The sequence below is a fragment of the Solanum pennellii genome, chromosome 4 (genome assembly GCF_001406875.1).
Source record: "Solanum pennellii chromosome 4, SPENNV200".
In the NCBI taxonomy this organism is placed as follows: Eukaryota; Viridiplantae; Streptophyta; class Magnoliopsida; order Solanales; family Solanaceae; genus Solanum; species Solanum pennellii.
In genome coordinates, this window is record NC_028640.1 from 37,170,695 (window position 1) to 37,183,490 (window position 12,796).

Below are 12,796 nucleotides of genomic sequence, written 5' to 3' on the forward strand. Positions count from 1 at the left end.
AAATAAAAGGTGACATGTAGATTTTCAATGAATTAGAGTGGAACTGTCAGTTTTTAATAAGGGCCCACATCCAATAGGAGAATAGATGTCATAACCAAAATAGAAACGAATAATTTTTTAAAAGCAATTTACTTTTAATTCATCTTTCTTTTAACATTGTAAATAAAACACACTCGCACAAACACACACACACATATATATATATATACACGAAAATGCATAACTATTTGATTAGTTGTGTCCCTTTAGAATTAGGAAAGGCTTCTCACATGCGATAACAAGATATTTTTATTTTCTCTGCAATTTAAAAAAAATATACACTTCTTCTGCCTCTTCTCCAATTCCATAAAATTCGTTGGAAGATTCTTTGAAGGTCTACTCCTAAAAGTATTGGAATGAACATCTATAACAAGGTACAATTTTAGATTGTGGCTATTGCAATGTAGTTCGTGTTTGTTTACATGTGATTGCACTAATTGACTAGTGAAATTAAATTCAATAATCTTACAAATTAAGTGTGTTATTTGATTCTTCATTGGCATCATAACATAAATACTTGTTTCCTAGAATGTAGTATTGTTTCTTGGAAATAGTCGAGGACAAATGTTATTTTCTTATCACTGATGCAATTTGTAATCATGTTTTGACATCTGTGAAAAAAGTATTTTGAGAAATTTTCTTTTCTTTTAGTAAGAAGTAACAAATGACTACTAGAAAGTTTTTATTATTGTAAAAAAAATGTCCAAAAAGCAACTTCACTGGTCCTGTGTATTCATTGCGTGGGTGACCCACATCACCGCAATATGCCATCAATTTATTTCTTTTTTTTTCTAACCAGTGCACTTGCTTAATATATTGTTTGAATTGAGAAAGAAGGAATTTTAATAGTCTCCACTGAGTTATGTGTTTGGGGTTCTTGTTTTAAATTTAATATTAAAAGGAGAAAGAGGTCAAATTTTTTCTCAAAGTCTAAGAAAATAAGATGTCTCATAATTTGGTCCTAGTGTGGCGGTTGGGATGCTTTTATTTTTTAAAATTTATAGGCATCTGATGGATGGTAGATCGTAATAAAAATTTCTTTGTTACAGACCATATAATTTTTTTCATACAAATTGTTATATAATTATTCCATAACATGGTTATAAGTCCTAAATTTTCTGTACACTCAAAGAGTTTCCACAAAGTAAAATAACACATGATTAAAGTTATGATTGACATAGTCAATGTTTCATCAGAACCCAGTGTACAGGATGATGATCTTATATGCTTTGTAAAACAACTTACGAGAATTACTAAGTTAATTCAAGAAGTTGTTGAGGAAGGGGGTTTATCAAGTTTGGAAGATAAATACATAGCCTTACGATCTGCATTGCCAAAGGATTTTTCATATAGAATTGATTGACAAATCTTTGCATACAGTGGATTACCAAATATCGATATCTTACAAGATGCTAGTTCAAGATATCGTGAATAAATTCAAAAATGTAAAGGTTCAGAAGACTGTCTGTCGTTCTCATGAACTTCCTATAAATAATAACTATGAAAATCAAGTGTGTCCTCGAAGAGAAAGAAAATCTTGAAACTGTAAATGTGTCTATGACACTTCCCGAAATGGTAATACACTCCTGTTAGGAAAAACTATAATTTTGTAGTGATCAGAAAATATATTCATTCTTAGAATAGGATTGATTTACAGAATATACATTTACAACCATATATACTTCTTCCTAGAGTAGAACTCTAACTCTACAATTGTATAACTATAAATATTTGTTTTCTACTTTATCATTGAGGAATAGAGAAAATTATTATTCAGAATATCTTATGTCTTTCTAGCATGGTATCAGAGCCATTGTTTATAAATTTTTTCGTGCTCTTTGCTTTTTCTACACAAGTACCTTGTTACCTTCATGTGTTTCTCTTGTCTCTTTGTTTTTATCTACACAACCTTCTGTCTTTTTTTCTCGTTCCCTGTTGTATTTTGTCTCCTTAATGAATTCACAATCATCCTCGCACGATTTGCTCTCCACAAAATTGAATGGTTCAAAATTTTCTTTATGGGAATTCCTCTTTGGAATGTTTGTTCAAGGAAACGGTCTTTCCAGGTGGTTAGATGATTCTGCTAGTCGGCCAGCGGATGAAAAAGAGTTGGATCGCTAGAATTCGAATAATGCAAATATAATCGTTTGGATGCTTAATTCAGTACATGCTTACAACTCTATGGGACTTAGATTATTCAGTTCAGCTTTAGAGATGTAGCTCCACCTGCGTAACGTCTACCAATAAAGCAATCTACACCGAGAGATTGAAGTGGAACACAACATTGCTTAATATACACAAGGGGACAAGAATGTTCGTTCCTTTTAAGCAGGCTTGCAGCTGCTCTGGTAAGAACATGATCAAATTTATGGGCGAAATATTTCTATGGAAGGCTTAAGGAAGTGTGGGGAGAACGACAAAGGACAAGGATGGTACAATTCATGATGAAACTTTTACCTGAATTCGAGTCGATTCATGGAAATTTGTTAAATAGATAAGTCACACTTGCTCTTGATGTTGGGTTGGTAGCCATCTTGCGTGAAGAGACGAGGCTTGGAACTTAGGAGGCCATGGAGTCGATCCCATTAACTATTGTTGCATTACTTGCACAAATATCAACTATTAGTAATGCATCAGGAAATACTAAGAGAAGTGTCCAGTGCTACGAATGCAACAACTTTGGTCACATAACATCCAATTGTTCTGAGAAAAAAAAATTGTGCTTAATGTAAATTTACTGACCATCATATTTCGGACTAACTTCGTCGTCCAAATTGTTCATGGCCTGCTCACCAAGAATACAAGACAGATGCCACTAAATCGTCTAGTTCCTTCCTTTCTGGACATGATTTTAAAAGGCTGATTTGAGATTCTATAGAAGCTTCCCTTCCCAAAGCCAGCTACTTTCGGCATCATGAGGTTCAAGTAATTCTATTACATCTACCTGGCATCTAGATTGAGGTGCTTTCAATCATATGATCACAGATTTGTCCCAATTTTCTTCATTGTGTGATGATGTTTCTAATCATGTTATTCATATGTCAAACGGGCATGCATTGTCTGCTTCGGGTATTGGTTATGTTGAAAATTTAGCTAACACTCTTTATTACCTAATTTGAAGGCTAATTTGATTTCGGTAGGTCAAATAGTTGATCATAATTGTGTTGTAAAATTCTTACCCAATGATTGTGTTGTTCAGAATTTGAAAACCGGGATGACCATGGCCATGGGGCGTAGAGTTGGCAGAATATTTCTTCTAGAGTTGGTTCATCATCATTTGCATCATTGTTTTCTTTAAGTTTCTGTCGCGGATGTTACTCACTCAAATAAGTTGCTCACTCTTTGACCTAATAGGATGAGCCATCCTCATTCTTCTCAACATCCGTTAATTCTCAAATCATGCCTTCCAGCAACACATGGAATTCATTCCGGTCTCCCTTTGACATGTTCTAATTGTGCCGATTCGAAAAGTCACAAGCTCCCTTTTCCATCCAGCTCATCCCTTACACGATCTATTTAATTTGGTGTATAGTGATGCGTGGGGTCCTTCTCCTACTTTTTCAAGGATGTGATATAGGTACTTTGTGTTATTTAATGATCATTTAGCTAGATACACATGAATGTTATTTATTCGAAATAAATCTGAAGTTTCGACTCTTATTATGAATTTTGTTCAGCATGTGTATAGACAGTTTCAGAAAACTATAAAAATATTTCTTTCTTATTTTGGAGGAGAGTACACTATGATTAATCTTGTTGAGTTTTTCAAAAAGAAAGGAACTATTTCTCAACACACTTTTCCTCATACTCCTCAACAAAATGGAGTCATAGACAGGAAGAATCACCATGTTTTGGAAACTATATTGGCTTTATTGGGCATATCTAATACGCCTAAGAATTTATGGACTGAAGCAGTACATACTTCTGTATATCAGATTAATAGAGAAACATTCCCGATTATGCTTAGGAGACACTGTACTTTAAATTATTTCATAATAAGCTTGATTATTCTCACTTGTGAGTATTTGGTTGTGTTTCCTTTGTCCATCTTCTAGCACATGAATGATAAAAGCTTTCAGAAAAGTCAACATAATGCATTTTTGTGGGCTACAATGCCACCCGAAAGGGATATCAATGTTATGATGCATCTCATTGCTAGCTTCTTGTATCTAGACATGTTATTTTTTAAGGGTCAATTTTCTTATAAATACAATTCTAAACATGCTTCGGAATCTGTTTCCTTTTTGTACAAGTTTGATGATGACGTTTTAGCTAATAATCCTCCGGAGCAGCCCATGAACAATGATCATGATGATCTCTAGCATTCATGTGCTTTGTTTATTGACTCTACATTATCATCCCCATCTTCCAAAGAGGAATCTTCTCAATTACTCCCCCGCACTGATCTTGTTGGACATATCGCCATGCTCATGAACGTATTGGTCACTCTCTAGGAAAATTCTAAAAAGTCTTATGACATGCATTCCACACTACATTCTGTTGATGTACCTACAGCTTACTCTCAGGCTTCTACACAAACTTGTTGGACAAAGTCAATGTCGGAAGAGTTTCGTGCATTGAATGAAAATTCTACTTGGGAGTTTGCTTTCCAAAAGAGACTTTGAGCTAGTTTTTCAGTAAAGAGCCTTTAAACTATATTTCAGTAAATAGTAAATGTTTTCACATTAAACAAGAAAGGAAACTGAGATTTCCAAAGAGCATTTGAGCTAGTTTTTACTTAAAGGGTAAATGCTTTCATAATTAAGCTAGAGAGGAAACTTTGATTTCCAAGATAAACTTTGAGCTAAGTTTTCAAACAATTATCTCAAATCAAAGAAAAAAATATCGTTTTTAAAACATAAGATCTAGTATCATATTTTGGGAGTAGTATTGAGACCTGATATGTGGGAGATTTCAGACAACTTACAACCCCCATAAACCATGTAGCTACTATTGGTCGAAAAAGGTCATATTTTTAGATAATTCCTTATTGCTTTTTAGCAGACTAGTGGATCCACTTAGTAATTAAGGTTCTATACTCATGGCGAGGTATAGAATGATGCTGACAACATGAGGCAAAATGTTGTATCATCACAACAACTTTTATGTAATGGTTGTCGGTTAAAGAAACTCCCACAATAATATTTTGTATTTTTATATACATCAGAGATATTTATATTTTCATATACAAATAGAGTTCATATTGTATCTTTGTGCACATACATTGTTATTATTGTATGTCTAAATACACAGAGTTGAAAACCATGTCTTTATGCTTTTCAGTATACTGCATTTACATACATTTCTTTTATATTGAAATCGGTTTAGTTAAGACCAGATTTGTTTCTTCATATTTCTTTCAATCCTATGTTATGTTTAGCATTGCAATTCGCATACTCATACATTGTACGAATGTTAGTTTGGATCAATCATTTTATGATGCTGACGTAGGTAATCAGTATCAGTATCCAACACATTGTTGATCCAATTGAACAACCGGAGTCTGGTGGTGAGCCTCCTTTCTTTTTGGAGGATCCCATTTATTTCATTCAGTATTTTAGTTCATTAAGATCTCGTGGGTCTTGTTCTACCATCCATCTTAGTTTTAGAAACTTAATTGATAGATCGTCAATTAGATCATTTGTCTTTACCTTATTATTGGATTATGTTCTGATTTTGAGTTGCCACTTTGGCTAAGTTATAGTTTATTTCAAAAACATTATTACTTTAGTTTGAGAATTTAGAGTTATCTTGCATTTGTATTCTTTTCTTAATGCTCAAAGTCTTCCATTGAGTAAGTAACCCTTGCTAAGATTTCACTTGGGGGCAACAATTGTTCTCGAGTGTGAGTCCAGCCTAGGGTGTAGGCTCAGGGCATGACAAACTTAGTATAGAGCATAAATATCAAGAGTCTTAGGGAGTCTATGAAGCCGTATATGTCGAGTCCTAGTTATCTGTGTGAAACGAACCACATTTATTATGTTTTTAACAATTAAGAATTTCCTTCACTTCTTTCATACTCATATCTTGTGATAGAGTGCATCTCTATACAATTTCATGACAACTCGTGCTTTCACTTAACCTATTGTGTGTTAGGCTAACATGAGGAGCACAATTAGTTTATATGTTGTTGGGTTGTCTCGTTTGTCAAGTAAGAAAGGAAAGACAACTATGCTGATAGGGGATATAGACAAAACAAGGTTGATGATCCACGTGCAACAAGTTGAGGAGGACAATCTAGGATGGAAAACATTTTAAGAATAAGAGAGATAAGACAGGGAATGAGTTCGGGAAGAATAAGAGTAATGCGAACCAATTTTCCTTCAACAGAAACAAAAGGGACCTGCTCCATTATATATTAGTGCACTTGCACCAAGGAGAAAATTTGAGTACGATCTCGGGGGAGTATGGCACAAGGAGGTAACTTGGTTCCTACGTGTGCGAAGTGCGGTAGAACTCACTTAGGTAAGTGAAATGCCCTTAAAATCAACTAGGAAAAACTAGAGATTCACGTGAATTCTTCAGTTAGTTACTTAATAAATTGATAAAAAATAGTATCCAAGGGAAGGTTTGAGTGGGTTGGAAGTCAAACTTCAAGGAACGACCAAGACGTTCAGAAACTAGTATTGTGTCTGCTATGTACTCTTCCATCTTTTATGTGATTTGCTGTATCGTTTGGAACAAAAAATAATGGGAGGTGACCATATTGAGTAGAAGGAAATGTGTAGGGGTTAAACGTCCAGGTACGACTCCCCAAAAACCCACCTAGGGGTCATTGAAGGGACCCTAAGCTCAACCACTAAAGCTGCCAAAATGGGGTGACCTAGGGGCAATGACTTACAACCAGTAGGTTATGTGACAGAGCGTCAACCACCCTCCGTAGGTCCATAATTTTCCTATGGAGACTTATCTCCCATGGCCAAGCCTTAGACAAGTTTAATGACCTGCAAAACGTTCTATTACACCACCTATGATCTATACATGGTGGCCGTTGATGTAGGCCTGCAATTTTGTCTTGTTTTAGCCAAGTGAAGGGTAAATTCACCCCACGTTCCAATTAACTTGTGGACGGTTATGTTTAGTGTTTTAGGTATTTTAAGTATATTAAATAATTAAACCCTTATTTAGACCCTAACATCAAAATCAAACTCTTCCCTCTCATATATTTTCTCTCAAGAACACCATTGAAGGTCTAGGTCAAATTCAAGGTAGGAAAAGAGATTTCAAGTGTTTTCTTCATCAAATTTTTGTGGGTTTTCGACCAATAAGGTATGGTGATCCTTCATTGTTGAATATACTCTCATTTAAGAAGTCCAATTCAAAGGTTTGAAAAAGTGAATTAATGATCAATTTCCCCAATTTCTATTCTATGCATAGGTTCATTGTTTAAATGTTTTTTAAGTCATGACATAAAAGCTTTTAATATGATTCTAATGTAATTCCTTAAAGAACCCATGTTTTGTCCAAGTCACCTAAATTGCCTTACGAAGTGGGTTTGATGAATGTGATTGAATAATGTTAGAATTCTGTTTATACTATGTTGTATTATTGTTATTTATTGCTATCCATGCCTAATTATGATGAATTATTGGAGAATTCAGAAAGACTTATCGTGGTTTTGATGAAAGGTATTGATATACCGTGTTTTCACGGTATTATTAATACTTTTTCCTTAAAGTTTAGTGTGTCCAAAAGCCTTTTTTTGCTAATTTTTATATAAGTTTCTCTTTATTTGCAGGAAATCTGTCCAAAGATGATTGCGGAGATTTTGAGCGAAGAAATGCAGAAGAGACCACCTACGGAGCTTGTGACAGTCTGTCATGCTTGTGACGGTCAGTAGGTGGCAGCGTAGTGCAGCTGCTGAAGGAAGATGGGGAAGTGTGACTAAGTGTGGGGTTACGGAGTCCATGACGGTCCGTCGTTTCTATGACAGTCCATCCTGCAGGTTCGTCATGAAGTTCAGAGAAGTATTCCCAGTACCCATATTCCAAGAGTTTAAGTGTTTTGGAACGAAGACCCTCGACGGACCGTTGTGCCTATGACAGTCCGTCATACTTGCCGTCGAGGGTAATGAAGAGAGAAGCAGAAGAAATTTCATCAAGTATGGGACGACGGAGTCCATGACGGTCCGTCGTGACCACGACGATCCGTCGCGAGGTCCGTCGACCCAGCCGCGTTTTGACAGATTTCCAGCAAATAGAGTCTTTGTTTAATTAGGTTTTTATTTTTTATATATAGTTCGGAAAACCTCGTTTTTGAGGTTAAACTATGTATTGTTAGACTCCGTATTGTTAGACTCTGGATCATTATTAGACTCTATGTATTAGTGTTAGACTTTTGATTATCATTAGACTTTTTGTGAGATTCTTGATTACTTTGAGATTCTTGCAAGTGCTTGTTGGTGATTTTTGGTGATTAATCAAGAAAACTTTCGAATTTTACTCTTTCTCATTGAAGTAAGTACATGAATTCTTATATAATATATTTGAATATTGTGATTATGACTATGGGTAACTAAACTCCATAACTAGGGTTGTGGGAACCATAGGCAAATAATGAGATAAAACCTAACAAAAATAACAATTCTAGAAAAGTGTCTTGCATGTATTAATAATTCTTTCGCTTAGAAGTCTTTTTAACGGATGGCCAACGTTAGAACTCGCCTTAATGCTACTTGCCGGACCAAGGAGGTAGATAATAGGAAAAGAATTATCACATAGATTTAGTGTATACTATCTAATAGGCTAGTATTGATTGGTACGAGGTAATAACTTAGTCAAATATCGAATCCGATGCTTAATATGAGGTAAAGATAAGGGTTAGGATAGCAACACACGTAGCCGGACCAAGGTGCGGAGTGAGCTTTTCTAGATGCCGGACCAAGGATTTAGAAATACATAACTTATCACTTTGCATGCAAGATACTAGGAAAGAATTGTTGTAGTTAGAATTATCAAGTTATGAACCTGTGGGGAACACGTAAACCCTAGTTACTTTGATTAATTGATTAAACTCCAACATTCTAAGCTATTAAGTGTCTCTTTTAATTTTGTTAGTTATTTCCATTCATTTAGAAATAGAAACCCCCCTATTGTTTTTGTTTTCCAAGGAAGTAATTGACCGAACAATAGTAATAATAGGTTAAAGTTAAGCCTAAACTATTTTCCTCGTGGGAACGATCCCAACCTCAGTAGTTGGGTTATTTACTTGACACGACCGCTTTACTTCTTATTTGAGAAGTAAGTTTAAGCGTATCAAATTTTGGCGCCGCTGCCGGGGATTATAGTTTTTAGATTAACTTGAACTTATTACTATAGTTTAGTTGATATTTTCTTGATTTTACTTTGTTTTATTGTTTTTGATTTTTTTTCAAAACTATCCTCCTTGTATGCCAAATACACGGAGAGGAAGAGAACCCTTGTTTCCCTACGATCACGAATAAGAGCGTATACTACGCAATATGAATCGAAACTTGGGAATAAATGATAATGACCCAAACCAGAACATCCCAGCTCCGGTTGATGTTCATGGTCAGTTGTTACCCGATGCTCCGGGTGAACACCAACAGAGGGGACAAAATCCCGTTCCACGGCCCCAAGCATTTTACAGAGGCTATGATAACGTAGCAGACTCCGATGGGCCACTTGTCTTACCTCCTCTACCCACAGGCCACTTGTGGTAACTAGTAGCCTGATGCAAATGTTCACTGCCAGAGGTTTGTTTTCAGGGCTACCTTCTGAGGATCCACATGCCCATATAGCTAAGGTAAGGGCAGTGTGTAAAAGCTGTGTAGGGAGGCCTGATTTGGATTTAGATGTTATAGGGCTCAGAGTGTTTCCTCTCTCACTGATGGGAGAGGCTTCTATATGGTTCAGTGAGCTCCCATACAACTCAATCTTCACTTGGAACCAACTAAGGGATGTTTTCTTAGCACGCTACTATCCGGTATCCAAGAAACTAAACCACAAAGACAGAGTTGTGGCACTACCAGGAGAGTCAGTTAGTAGTTCTTGGGATAGATTCACCTCGTTCTTGAGAAGTGTCCCAAATCACCGTATAGATGATGAGTCAGTGAAGGAATACTTCTATCGGGGACAGGATGATAATAATAAAGCGGTGTTGGACACTATAGCAGGTGGATCTTATGGGGAATGTCCTTATGCTGAGATTGCCGAAAAATTAGAGAAAATCTCCCGGAATAATAAAGATTGGAGTACTAGGAAGTCTAATACAGGGAGAAACACCTTCGCAGTACAGTCCACTCACAACCCAACCACAGATGAGATTCGCGAAGAAATGGCTCAGATGAGAACTGAGCTTGGGTTGGTACTAAAACATGTCACTGGGGGTGCAGAAAAGATAAATGCAGTCATCTACTTGTCGAAACCACCATTTAATGATGAATGCTATTATGCGGAGGACTCCTACGCGGTAAATGAGTCGACGGGGGGTTTCCGACCAAGCGCCCAAGGCTCAAATCAGGATAATTGGCGCCGAGGTCAAGGGAACCAAGGTCGAAACTATGGTAACTATAACCGTGAGGGTCATTATGTCCGAGATGGAAACTACAACCGCGACAACAACTTCAACAGGGGTAACTACGGTAACAGAAATGATAGGAATGGGCCCTATGTCCCTCCTCAAAATCGTGAAGTTATTCCTAGGGATGGTTGAGATAGTATGGCGCGAGTTGAGGATATGTTGCACAAAATGATGAGGAGGTTCGATGCTAGTGATGAGCACATTAAAGAGTTAAGGGGTGATTTAGCTAGTATTGGGCAAAAAGTTGATACACATGCAATATCGATTAAACAGATCGAATTACAAATGGACCAATTATCTGCGACAGTGAACACACGGCAACCGGGCACTCTTCCTAGCAACACTGTCCAAAATCCAAAAAATGATGCTCACTGTATGGAAATCACTACTCGGAGTGGGAAGCAAACCATTGACCCACCTATGCTGTCTAATGAGGAAAATGTGAGAAAGGATGATGATAAGGTGGTAAAGGGTAGTGTTGAGGAAGAAGAGAGCAATGGAAAAGCTGTAGAAGTCCCTATGAAGGTAATTCCCATGCCTAGACCACCACCACCATTCCCTCAGAGATTAGTGAAAAAGACCGAGGATGGTAAATATCGGCGTTTTATAACAATGCTGAAGCAGCTCTCTATCAATGTCCCTTTGGTAGAAGCTCTAGAACAAATGCCCGGTTATGCCAAGTTTATGAAAGATCTGGTCACAAAGAAAAGATCGGTCACTTTTGAGGATGATGATAGACTGCAGCATTGTAGTGCTATTGCTACAAGATCCCTCGTACAAAAGAAAGAAGATCCGGGTGCGTTCACTATTCCTTGTACAGTTGGGTCATTACATTTTGCGAAAGCATTATGTGATCTGGGGGCAAGCATAAATCTCATTCCCCTCTCGATCTACAAGAAGTTGGGTTTGGGGGATCCAAAACCCGCTGCGATGCGGCTACTGATGGCTGATCAGACAGTGAAAAGGCCTATAGGGATACTCCATGATGTGCTAGTAAAAGTGGAGTCATTCATCTTTCCGGCTGATTTTGTTATTCTTGATTGTGAAGTCGATTTTGAAGTGCCTATTATTCTTAGGAGGCCATTCCTTGCTATAGGTAGAGCCTTAGTTGATATGGAAAAGGGACAAATGAAATTTTGGTTGAACAATGAAGAAGCGACCTTCAACATTTGTAGGACCATGAGGCAGAGTGGCGAGCTCCAATCTATATCTGCCATATCCCACAAAGAAAAGATGTAGAAGGAAAACGAACAATAAATTGCAAAACAAGAGTTTATGGTTGGGGATTTAGTGCTTTTAGACAGTTCTGGGTCGCCTTGTCTTCCGGGCAAGTTCAAGTCAAAATGGATTGGCCCTTACTTGATTACCCAAGTATTCCCCCATGGAGCAGTTGAGTTAAAAGCCAAGGAGGGAGTGCGGTTTAAGATGAATAGAGAACGAATAAAACTCTATTTTGGGCATAAAGCATCGGGGAATGAAGTGATAGAGGCATACCACCTTGATGAAGTCTGAGTAATCAAGTGTCCCCAGTCGTGCCGCGACATTAAATCAGGCGCTTGTTGGGAGGCAACCCAATACTTATAGTCTTTTTAGTAATGGTAGCATTTTCTACTAATGGGTTTTTAAATATGCAGGCACATCACCAGGAAATTCTGCAGAAAATTACTCTCCACCAGTCACTGACTGATACAGCGACGGACCGTTGCGCCTGCGACGGACCGTCGTATGCATCCGCCGTGCCATGTACGTCTTTTTGTTATTTTCAAAATAGGGCACACACGACGGAACCAACGACGGATCGTCACAACTTCGACGGACCGTCGCCGGGCAACCGTCGCGTCATTAATGAGGCGTACCCGACCCGACCCGGCAGGAGTTTTTTTTTACAAAATGTTACCATTTAAACTCTCCAACCCCTCATTTCACCCGCACTCCTTCACTATTCCCCCTATTTCCCTCCCTTTTAAACTTCCACAATCTCTCCCTCTATCAACCGATCATTGTTCCCCCAAAATCCTCCAAATCCCTAAAGTTATCATCTACTAGTCGGAGTTGCTGCTGTGGGTGTCTCCTTGATCACTAAGTACTTTTCCATCTTGTTTTTCTCCAATTCTCAAGTATGTGTCTCTAATTTCTACTCATTTATCTTGCATTTTTGTTTATTAATTAGTATTAGCTTAGTTGTTCGTGATATGTTCGTTTCTTTTATATAAGA